Here is a 12,031-nt window from a genome sequence, read left to right as displayed (position 1 = left end):
ACACTACGATTGAAAAATTGCTTACTTTCTCATTTTTACCATATAATTATAAAATAAATTGATTGGGATATAAATATCATACTTACATGTATATTATATACATAGTATATAGAGCAGTATAAACAAGTCATTGTCTGTATGAAATTGTAGTTTGTACTGAGTTGGCTAGTGCTTTTTCTATAGCCTGTTGTAAAACTAGGCAAATATCTAGATGAGTTGATGTACCTCATGGAAGACATCTGCTTGCCCTCAGGGCTACACGTATCCCTGGTTGAGAACCACTGGCCTAGCACACTGAGGCCTTGATCTCTGTGGCAGGTGTTTTGGTGATCATGAAATATAAACATTGCAGTAATGGACAAATAATGCTTCTTCGCCTTTGTAACTGGATAATAACGAAATTAGAGGAAGGAGAACATGTCAGCTGGACATTGCTACTAAAATGATCAGCAGTGAATTACTATTAATAATTCTCAGTGCTTTTAATCTTCAGATGTCAAAACTCTCTGAAAGTGATGAAATTTCTACATGCAGTTGTCCTCTTCCTGAGTGGGGTAAACTTTAAGGAACACATGAGTGTGCTGTGCCCTCTACCCCATCAGATACCAGGACCAATTCACAGTCCTTGTCATAGTCTTTAAAGCTCTTATAATGGGCCTGAACCAGGTTACTTCAATGACTGCCTTGTCATTTGCAACCTTTCCTCCCTGAGACAACTGTGATCATCAGGGACAGAGATACTCCATTTGCCCACTATCCATTTCCGGCAGCGGCCGCGAGAGCAGGACGATGTTGGCCCATCTGCAGTGGATGATCATTCGCAACAGCTCCAACTTCCTCCTCAAGCAGAACAAAGCAACCTACAGCACCGAGCCGAACAACCTGAAGGCCAGAAACTCCTTCCACTACAACAGGCTGATCCATCGCAAGACGGTCGGCGTGAAGCTCATGGCAGACGGGAAGGGGATTGTGGTGGAGCTGAAGAAACGGGCAGTCCAGCGCAAGCCAGCCACGTCCTATGAGAAGACGGCCATTAACAAGAACGCCCAGGCTATGCTCAACAGCCTGCGTCACATCATCCACAAGAACAGCTTCCGCAAGCATCTGTGCATGAGCGCCCTGCAGAGCCAGAAGCCGGTGGTGGTGAAGAAGAAGAGAACCTGGGCTACCAAGACAGCGTGAATGGCTAGCATGTCCCAATAAAGGATTCAAACCGGGGGAGGCTGTCAGGAGCTAGAAGCAATGCATATCTGGTGGGAGGTCCTACATAGTGGAATGCTCTTTTGGCGAGTGCACTCTGATTTAACCATTTTTACAGTCCAATGCAAAACCCACTTTTTTACATTTGCAAAAGCCAGCCAGCAATAGGAGGGGTGATAGAGATTACATTAAAAAAAACAACACATGAAACATCAAGCAAAATCCAAATGATGAATCTCCAGAAAAGGGAAAGGAGTACTTGTGGCACCTTAGAGACTAACCAATTTATTAGAGCATAAGCTTTCGTGAGCTACAGCTCACTTCATCAGATGCATATCGTGGAAACTGCAGCAGACTTTATATATACACAGAGAATATGAACCAATACCTCCTCCCACCCCACTGTCCTGCTGGTAATAGCTTATCTAAAGTGATCATCAGGTGGGCCATTTCCAGCACAAATCCAGGTTTTCTCACCCTCCACCCCCCCACACAAATTCACTCTCCTGCTGGTGATAGAGGAGAGTGAATTTGTGTGGGGGGGTGGAGGGTGAGAAAACCTGGATTTGTGCTGGAAATGGCCCACCTGATGATCACTTTAGATAAGCTATTACCAGCAGGACAGTGGGGTGGGAGGAGGTATTGGTTCATATTCTCTGTGTATATATAAAGTCTGCTGCAGTTTCCACGATATGCATCTGATGAAGTGAGCTGTAGCTCACGAAAGCTTATGCTCTAATAAATTGGTTAGTCTCTAAGGTGCCACAAGTACTCCTTTTCTTTTTGCGAATACAGACTAACACGGCTGTTACTCTGAAACCTGTCAGAAAAGGGAAATCAGAGTTCTTACCCTCTCTTAGTTGACTATGTTCAGCGCTTATATACTACAGTGATTGGTTCTCTGTAAATAGCTTAGATGGGGAAATGGCACTGTTATGTTTCAGAATCAAGGTTCTATTGAGATGAAAGGGGCAATTCATGACGCTCAGATTTAAACAGAACTTTTATAGACATATAGGCCCATCTATAATAGGCAAAAAGTAATTGCTATCAAATGTAGGGTGTAATACCTTCAACATACCTCACAGAGCAGTAAATATGTTAGAACCATTGATTAGTTGCATCACCACAGAGAAAATCATTAGCTCATATTCAGCCGCGACAGTGTATTGTTTTTCCCCTGCAGTGTGGACAGGAAGTCACAGGCATTGTAGTTGCACCTATACAACCAATCCTCCCAGGTTCCTTCCAGAGTGCTGCACTCCCTGATAGAATAATGGTGTATAGAGTGCACTGAGCACAGACATGCCAATATGGGTTTTCCAAAACCTGAGTTGCTGCACATACAAGCAGTACAACCAGCAATTTAATGTAATTACTGTCCCTGCAGTGGTGCACTTGCCTAATGTAAACAGGCCCAACAAGACTAAATGGCATTGATTCACACTTGGAGGGTTTTCTTTGCAGCAAGAAGGGCTACGGATTCAGTGATTTTTAAATTACAACAAATTCTACAGAAACTGCTGGGGACCACCAGAGAAGCACTGGAACAGCAACGTGACCTGATCCTGCTCACTTCCATCCCTGGGTTAGAATGGAAGAACAGCTGAGAACAGGAAGGGGATATCACTCTGCTCAGCCAGACACTCAGGATGTCATGGAAAGAGACTGATTGGTTTCTCAATCACTCACACACTAAAAGGGCTGGGGAGAGAACCTTTCTCTGCTTAGTCACTGCTTGTGGTGGGAGAGACAAGACAGACTGAGTGACTGACTGGCACACGCAGCCTGACCTGGATAACAGGCAGCAAAGGCACAGCTGTGCTGATGGAACTGCCTCTGGCTACTACCCAGTTCAGGCATTACAAACAAGCCTGTCTCCTCTCTATCAGCACTGTCTGCACGGTGAATGAATCATCCAGAAGGGAGGGAGAGAGAGAGATTGTCTCCTTCTGAGACAGGATTGGCAAGGGAGGCACAGGGCTGCTATTTGAGGAATAAATGCATCCCCACATTTATGCATAGAGAAGCTTGTGTTGAAAAGGAGTCATCTTGACAGGGACAGGTAGTGCTTTAGTTGTAAGAGGGGGAAGCCAAAAAAAAAATCCTCCTCCAGGCTCCCACCCCTCTAAACTATCTATCCCATGGCTCTAGGTGTTGAGTAACTTTCTAGCCCACAAGAGGACTGTATTTCCTCCACTTCTTTCTGCATATATTTTGTGCTTTGCATTATTGTTTGCTACATTTATTATGACACATTATTTACCTCGGTCCACAGCTTTGAGACATTTTTATGCGGCTTCCTCCCTCTAGGAATTTCACAAATAAATCACTGGTGATAGGTAATAGTTAGATGGCATAATAATATATTTTTACTTACCTAATCACATCAGCCACACCATAAGAGGCTCGTTCACCTGCACATCTACCAATGTGATTGATGCCATCATGTGCCAACAATGCCCCTCTGCCATGTACATTGGCCAAACTGGACAATCTCTACGCAAAAAAATAAATGGACACAAATCAGACATCAAGAATTATAACATTCAAAAACCAGTCGGAGAACACTTCAACCTCCCTGGTCACTCAATTTCAGACCTAAAAGTCACAATTCTCCAACAAAAACTTCAAATACAGACTCCAATGAGAAACTGCAGAATTGGAATTAATTTGCAAACTGGACACCATTAAATTAGGCTTGAATAAAGACTGGCAGTGGATAGGTCATTACACAAAGTAAAAACTATTTCCCCATGCTAATTTCCCCACCCCCACCGTTACTCACACCTTCCTGTCAACTGTTTGAAATGGGTCATCCTGATTATCACTACAAAAGGTTTTTTTTTCTCCTGCTGATAATAGCCCATCTCAATTAATTGGTCTCTTTACAGTGTGTATGGCAACACCCATTTTTTCATGTTCTCTGTGTATATATATCTTCCTACTGTATTTTCCACTGCATGCATCCAATGAAGTGAGTTTTAGCCCACGAAAGCTTATGCCCAAATAAATTTGTTCGTTTCTAAGGTGTCACAAGTACTCCTTGGTTTTTTTTGCTGATACAGACTAACATGGCTACCACTCTGAAACCTCTAACCCAGAGGCATCTGAATGCTGCAGACTGACTACACAGTATATTCTGCTTATAAGATACTGAAATCTTGAAATAGTCACATCACAGGATGCTGAAAGAGATGATTTAATTAAGAGTGGATCCTTAATTAAAAATGAAAAGCCTCAATAACCATCCATTAAACAGTAGTAAAGTTGATTCTAAAAACACACCCTTCCTACTTTTTTGTTCCATGCAAAGTAATTTAAAAGGATCATGTAAAATAATTGTGCAGTTTTTATAGTATCTTCTGAAAATATGTTCCCACTAATTGATTTGTCCTCTTCTCTTGACTTTTTAAAATGAAATTGAAATTAACATTGGCACTTTGGTTTTTAACTACTTCATTCATACTGTGTCTTACAGTGTGCCAAGGCAGCTAGGTTTGTGCATTCGTGATAAAAGCAGCTCCACAGTGGGATCACATCGGCCTCTGGTCTCTGATTTTGCATGCACCAGCATCTGTGTGTGCTGTTTGCTCACTTACAAGGCAATTCTGTGCACAAAAGATAGAGGCCCAGATTGTCCCACCAAGATCTGTGACTTCACGGAACCCCTTCACATGCAGATCTCCCCCCCGCCCCCCCCCCCATGAAGAAAGGAAGCTCAGCCACTTCTACAGTGCCATCTCCAGAGTCCTGGACCCTGCAGAGGGTGTTCTCTGTATCCAGGGTCCACAGTGTGTGAATGGTGGGAGGACTGAATGTGCTGGAGTGAGGGGTGGGCTGGCCTGGATAGACAGAGCCATCCCTTGATAGGGCAAATTGGGGTGACTGCTCCAGGCCCCATGCTTTGGGGGGCCCCGCGGGCTGGTGCGATTGGCCAGTGCGGTTGTTCCTGGAAGACATAGGCACGGGAACTAGAGGTGCGGGGGGTGCTGCAGCACTCCTGGGCTTCCGGCTGACAGCCCCGTGCTCAGGGTCCCAGCTGCTGCCTCGTGCCCAGGATCCCAGCTGCCGTCCTGCATGACCAGGGCTCTGCTGTCTCCCTGCGACCAGGGTCCGGGCTGCTGTCCCACGCAACCAGGGCTCTGACACTTGCATTTCAGTGTGGTGAGTCCCCTGCCCCGGCCAGAGCCCTGAGCCGCCATGGCACTATGGCCAACAATAGCCCCGCGATAGGCGCCGGCAACTGCCAGCAGCAGCAGGCAGCTCAGCACCAAGTCAGATCCGCCCTGCTGGCCCAGCTGCCGATGCAGAGCAGGGCCCCCAAGCCGTCGGGATCTGATTTGTCCTGGGCCCCACACTCTCCTGGGGACAGCCCTGTGAACAGAGCCAATGCGGATGCACTTTCTTCCTTCTCCAGACCCATGGAGTTTAGTCAGAACAGATGACAAACATGGCCCAAGCTGTATTATCTTTCTCTAGAATCCCCCAGCGAAAGCCAAAGCCAGTGGCACTGAACTGCCAGGGGCCAGAACCTGGACAGAGGCACAGAGCTTCCTTGTGGATGGCCTTGCATTCTGATCAGGCAATTAGGGGGCAGGCCTCATGGCCTTTTATGCAGAAGGGTGGCAAACCCTACTCCCACGCAACAGGGCAATGTGAGGGGAAAGGGGATCTCTGTGAAGATGGTGAGTTCTTAGGGAAAAAACTCTCCATGAGACTATCTGCGAGTTTTACTGCAGAAGGGCCCTGTCATAGACTATCTGGCCCTTTAATGGGAGTTGGGCTCAGACTTGCCTGTGACATAGGAGCTATCCCCCCTCCTGCCCCCCGCTGATCTTGATCTGGAGATTTAATTACAATAGGACCCCAGCTGTGAAAGGTTCAGGGTGGACTACATAGAGAGACAGGTGAACTCAGTCAAACAAAGGAGACTTAGAAGAGAGGAGAAATAGAGTTCCCTCTCTCTGGGAAAGGCTGTACGGCTAGAGTTAGTCCCTGTGATGGGCCTTGGAAGGGCAAGACTCTGGCCCGGTGAGGCAGCCAGCCCTATGGGCTAGTATTCCAGGGGAGGAACAGGGAGCTGGGAGGACTAAGGGAGAAGCCTGGGAACCAAAGGAGAGGCTGTATTAACCATAGGCTACCAGAAAACAGCGCAAGGAGCTTGGAGGTAGGAAGTGACCCAAGGAAACAGCAGTATGTTTGAAGGAGCAAATCTAGCTGCATAACACAGGGTCCCTGGGCTCAAATCCAGAGCAGAGAGTGAGGCTAAAGTTCCTCTACTAGCACCAAGAAAGAGGCATAAGACTCAATACAATGATTGTTGAGCCCAGGGTGGAGCTGAGGAGCCTAGAAAAAGGGATGAAGAGTAGCCTTGGAGGGGTGAAAAAGAGCTCTTATTAGGACATTTGGACTTTTTTTTACTCTGAAAGGGGGTCTGTTGGACTAGACATGGCTTAGTCAGATGGCTTAGTTGTGGTCAGAAACAGGCCAGTGCAGGGCCAAAGAGATAATCAATAGGGGGCACTAGAGGCAAAGACCCCTGCAATGCCATGACGTGATGCCCAGGGGAACTATGGTGTTGAGTGGAACTGATGACATGCTTCAAATCTGCATAGAAAAACATTTTAATGTACACAGGGCACACTCTCACCAGGGCAAGCGTCCTTGGGTGTCATCTTCAAGTACAAATGCTGGTATTCGCACAGCACTTTGGAGGCTGGGTTGAGGTTCCTTTGAAAAATTTAGCTATAGTACTTTAGTGAACTGCTATTGCAGAGCTAGGAAAATAAATACAAGCCACAGTGCCACCTTAGGCTGTAGAAACACAATGGGTATGTCTACACTAGAAATGCTATAATGGCACAGTTGCAGCTGCACTGTTTTTGTGTGGAAACTTACTACAGCAACAGAAGAGGTTCTTCCATTGCTGTAGTAAGTCCACCTCTCTGAAAGGTGTTAACTAGGTTGACAGAAGAATTCTTCCATTGACCTAGCACTATTTATGCTGGAGTTTACAACGGGTTAACTAAGTCTTTCAGGGGTATGAATTTTTCACACCCCTGAACAATGTAGCTGGCTTGACCAAACTTTCTAGTGTAGACCAGGCCAGTAGTTAGCTTGTGTCTTATTTCTCTGCTGTAATAACAAAAGCACAAACTTAAACCCCAGAGTTTTTCCTATGAAACTATAAAAAATGTTTAGGCAAGTAAAATTTTAGGACTCAGCTCCTTAATAGCTTCCCGTTAAAGATTATTTCTTCATTCCTTTTTCTGGCAACCTCCTTATTTTTCTCTGCTTTGGAAATAAGGCTTGATCTACACTAGGAAATTAGGTCACTACACCCCTGCATGACACAGTTCAACTGACCTAACCCCTAATGTAGATTGCACTAGGTTGCCCAGAGAATTTTCTGGTCAACATAGCTACAGCCTCTCAGGGAGATGGATTATCTATGCCGACAGGAGAAGCCCTCCCATCAGCGTAGTAGGTAGTGGTTTAGCTGAAGTGCTACAGTGGCGCAGCTGCAGCGGTGCAGCATTTTAAGTGTAGACAAGTCCTTTGTTTCAGAAGGACAGACATAAAAACAGGGAAGCTACTCCAAGAGAACAAACGTTCTCTGCTCTGCAGTGACAAATCTAAAGCCAAGGGGGCTCCATTTTACAAAAAGGTGATGATTACACTGTCTTGTGCATATTACTAACCCTTTTTAAATGGTATTTTGCACTTGCAGGGTGGATAAGATATGATTGCTACATAGCTATACATAGTTTCAGATATTACTGACCATATAAGAGCAGCATAAACTGAACATATTTTGTTTAGTCTCCGAGACCAAACTTCTGCTTTTTTTTTAAATCCTGATGCTATTGGAGCAGCTAGCTAATCTTTCTACAAATTATGTACATGTAAATCAGTGTTCTCACCCACACATGCTTGTTTTTTAATGCTTGTTGACTGGACTAGTACAATTACCACTTCACTGTCCTTTCTAAAAGCAGAAAGGAATTAATCCTCTATTTTGGTGGCTTTTCGTAGTCACTTCTGAGCTGAGGTACTGAATCTGGTGCATCTTTTAGAGGAAATTGGAAAATGATAAAATGTGGATCAAAGTTATGGCGTTATGTACATATTTAACACTAACATTACCCCCCAGCCATTCACTGCGATGCTCTGTCCTCCAACAGTGGTAAGCCACATGATCATAGAATCATAGAATCATAGAATATCAGGGTTGGAAGGGACCCCAGAAGGTCATCTAGTCCAACCCCCTGCTCAAAGCAGGACCAATTCCCAGTTAAATAATCCCAGCCAGGGCTTTGTCAAGCCTGACCTTAAAAACCTCTAAGGAAGGAGATTCTACCACCTCCCTAGGTAACGCATTCCAGTGTTTCACCACCCTCTTAGTGAAAAAGTTTTTCCTAATATCCAATCTAAACCTCCCCCACTGCAACTTGAGACCATTACTCCTCGTTCTGTCATCTGCTACCATTGAGAACAGTCTAGAGCCATCCTCTTTGGAACCCCCTTTCAGGTAGTTGAAAGCAGCTATCAAATCCCCCCTCATTCTTCTCTTCTGCAGGCTAAACAATCCCAGCTCCCTCAGCCTCTCCTCATAACTCATGTGTTCCAGTCCCCTAATCATTTTTGTTGCCCTTCGCTGGACTCTCTCCAATTTATCCACATCCTTCTTGAAGTGTGGGGCCCAAAACTGGACACAGTACTCCAGATGAGGCCTCACCAATGTCGAATAGAGGGGAACGATCACGTCCCTCGATCTGCTCGCTATGCCCCTACTTATACATCCCAAAATGCCATTGGCCTTCTTGGCAACAAGGGCACACTGCTGACTCATATCCAGCTTCTCGTCCACTGTCACCCCTAGGTCCTTTTCTGCAGAACTGCTGCCTAGCCATTCGGTCCCTAGTCTGTAGCTGTGCATTGGGTTCTTCTGTCCTAAGTGCAGGACCCTGCACTTATCCTTATTGAACCTCATCAGATTCCTTTTGGCCCAATCTTCCAATTGGTCTAGGTCCTTCTGTATCCTATCCACGCTACACGCTATCCTGATCACGCTACAGTCTTAGCTAATAGACCTGGGTCAGAATAATTAAACAGAGACCTATGGCATGGCTGTTCCAGGAACTGCAGAGAAGCAATTTCCTACTGTCTTGTACTGTAGGAAGTAGACTAGGTTGAATGCCAGACTTAATTTCTCCCATGTAAAGCTGCAGGGGCTCTAAGTGCTGCAAGAGTGATATCTTACCTCTTGTGAGGTGAATGGGAAGAAATCTGCCATTGTTCTTAATGGTGCAGGACCAAGAGGCCCTCATCAAACAAAACTCCTCTTGAAATCAGTGGGAGTTCAGCTCATTTAGGCCCAGAGGCAGCACAACACTGAAGTATGGACTAAACTTCAAGGAAACTTAACACATGCTTAAACGTAAGTGCTTTCCTGACTTGGTACCTTATGGACCATGGAATCGTGCTTTGAGTTATTGTTAGGCCTGGTCTAAACACAGTTTGTGTACCAGCATAGCTATTTTAATTAGGGGTGTGATTTTTACAGATATAGCTATACTGTTACAATCCTTAGTGTGAATGATAAGAATAAAGGTGTTTATTCTGATGTAGCTTATTCCTGTAAGGAAGAGGAATGAGCTATACTGCTATAAAGCACCTTTATAACGATATAACTGCATCCAAACTAAGATTTGTACCACTATAGAGGAACATCTGGTCGAAAAGGGACCCTGGTGGCTCGCTGACCAGGCTGTTAAAAGTCCACTTGGCAGCACTGGCAGGCTCTGTGCCCAGCTCCATGCAGCTCCCAGAAGAGGTTGGCATGTTTCTGCAGCTCCTAGGCAGAGGGACAGCCACAAGGGTTCTGCGTGCTGCTTCTGCCCCAAGCACCACCTTTGCAGCTCCCATTGGCCGGGAACCACATCCAATGGGAGCTGCGGGGACGGCACCTGCAGCCAGGGGCAGCATGCACAGCCATGTGGCCACCTCTTCACCTAGGAGCCGGAGGGACATGCCATCTGCTTCTGGGAGCCACCTGAGGTAAGTGCTGCCCAGAGCCCATGCCCCAACCCCCTACCCCAGCCCTGAGCCCCCTCCAGCATTTCTGGCCCCACCCCGGAGCCCACACCTCCAGGCCAGAGCCTGTACCCTTTCCCACACCCCAAGCTTCAGCCCCACCCCAGAGCCCACATCCCCAGCCCAAGCCCTCACCCCCCCCTGCACCCCAACCCTCTGCCCCAGCCCTGAGCCCCCTCCTGAATCCTGAACCACTCATTTCTGGCCCCACCCCAGGGGCCCCACCCCCACCCAGATCCTGTACCCCCTCCCACACCCAACTCCCTGCCTCAGCCCAAAGCCCCCTACCACAATCCAAACCCCTTGGTCCCACCCCCTAGCCTGGATCCCCCTCCTGCACTCCAAACCCCTCATCCCCGGCCCCACCCCAGAGCCCACATCCTCAGCCAGAGCCCTCACCTCTCCCATACTACAACCCCCTGCCCCAGCCCAGTGAAAATGAGCAAGGGTGAGGAAGAGCGAGCAATGGAGTAGGGGGTGTGCAGTGAGTGGGAGCGGGGCTTCAGAGAAGGGGTGGGGCATTGGGCAGGGCAAGGGTGTTTGGTTTTCTGCAATTAGAAGGTTGGCAACCCTATCACTATAAGTATTGTGACAAAGCTCTGTCCTTGCCTCCGTGGGTCCCGCGTTTCCTGGCGGATTTCGCTAGCCTCAGAGGCTCACTGTGACCCTCCACGTAACCCTTCTTTCTCTAGGGACAAGGGTCACAGTCTACTGAGCCACTTTCATCATAAGCTAGCAAGGGAGGTCAGGAGAAGTTATCCTTCCTTGCACAGTCTCTGTTGTCTTCCAGTCTCAGTGATTAATCAGGGGGCAAAGGTGTGGGGTGGGGGGGAGCCCAGGCCCACCTTCTACTCTGGGCTCCAGCCCAGGGACCCTAATAGTATCAGCTATGGTAGCTGACCTTTTAGAAACATGACATGTACAATTCCCTGGGCTACTTCCCCCACAGCAGCCCTCACTTCCTCAAACTCCACTTCACCCTTACCTCAGGGCCTCCTTCCTTGTGCCTGATATGGTGTGTACTACTTAGCCTCTCCAACAGCACAACTTCCTTCCACAGCTCCTGACATCCACAGTCACCTGACTGACTGGGAGGCTTTTAACTAGTTTCAGCCAGCCCCTGATTGGCTTCAGGTGTCCCAATCAACCTAGCATTCTCCCTGCCTTCTGGAAAGTTCTTAATTGGCCCCAGGTGTCTTAATTGACCTGGAGCAGCTTCCATTTCACTTAACCTGGTACCAGGGATTTGTTTAGCCTGGAGCTAATATATCTATCTCCCACTACCTTTCTATAGCCATCTGGCCTTGCCCCGTCACAGTATTTGTTTTTTTTAAAAAATCAATCCCCTATAACATAGTTATACCAGAACAAAATATATGTGTAGATCAGACCTAAAGGCCCACTACAAATGTATAGTGTATACATATTGTGAGGGATACTGGCAGTTTCCTTTGCTTTCTCATGTATGCCCACATTTCAGAAACAAGAGGAATGAGAGAAGTCATAGATCAATTTGCTTTGATTAACAGAATAATTGACTGTACATTTTCCCCAAAGCACTAATTAATAGCTATGAAATATTAAAATACCACACAGATTACAGGCAGGCACAGTTTAAAGATCTAATCCAATGGTTTTCAACCTTTTTCCATAGGTAGACCCCTAAAAAATTTCAAATGAAGGTATGGACCCTTTTGGAAATCTTAGACATAGTCTGTAGACTCCCCAGGGG

The 12,031-nt window shown here is 46.6% G+C and overlaps 1 pseudogene across 1 annotated transcript; it reads left to right on the top strand.

Moving 5' to 3' along the window:
- Positions 1-789: 789 nt before the first annotated feature.
- LOC311525621 (large ribosomal subunit protein eL28 pseudogene) lies at positions 790-1,199 on the top strand (annotated as a pseudogene). Its single transcript has one exon. The product of its transcript is annotated as a large ribosomal subunit protein eL28 pseudogene (transcript).
- Positions 1,200-12,031: the final 10,832 nt, after the last annotated feature.

The sequence above is a fragment of the Lepidochelys olivacea genome (genome assembly GCF_965140295.1).
Source record: "Lepidochelys olivacea isolate rLepOli2 genome assembly, chromosome: 8".
Classification (NCBI taxonomy): domain Eukaryota; kingdom Metazoa; phylum Chordata; order Testudines; family Cheloniidae; genus Lepidochelys; species Lepidochelys olivacea.
This window is presented reverse-complemented; position numbering and strand designations above follow the sequence as displayed.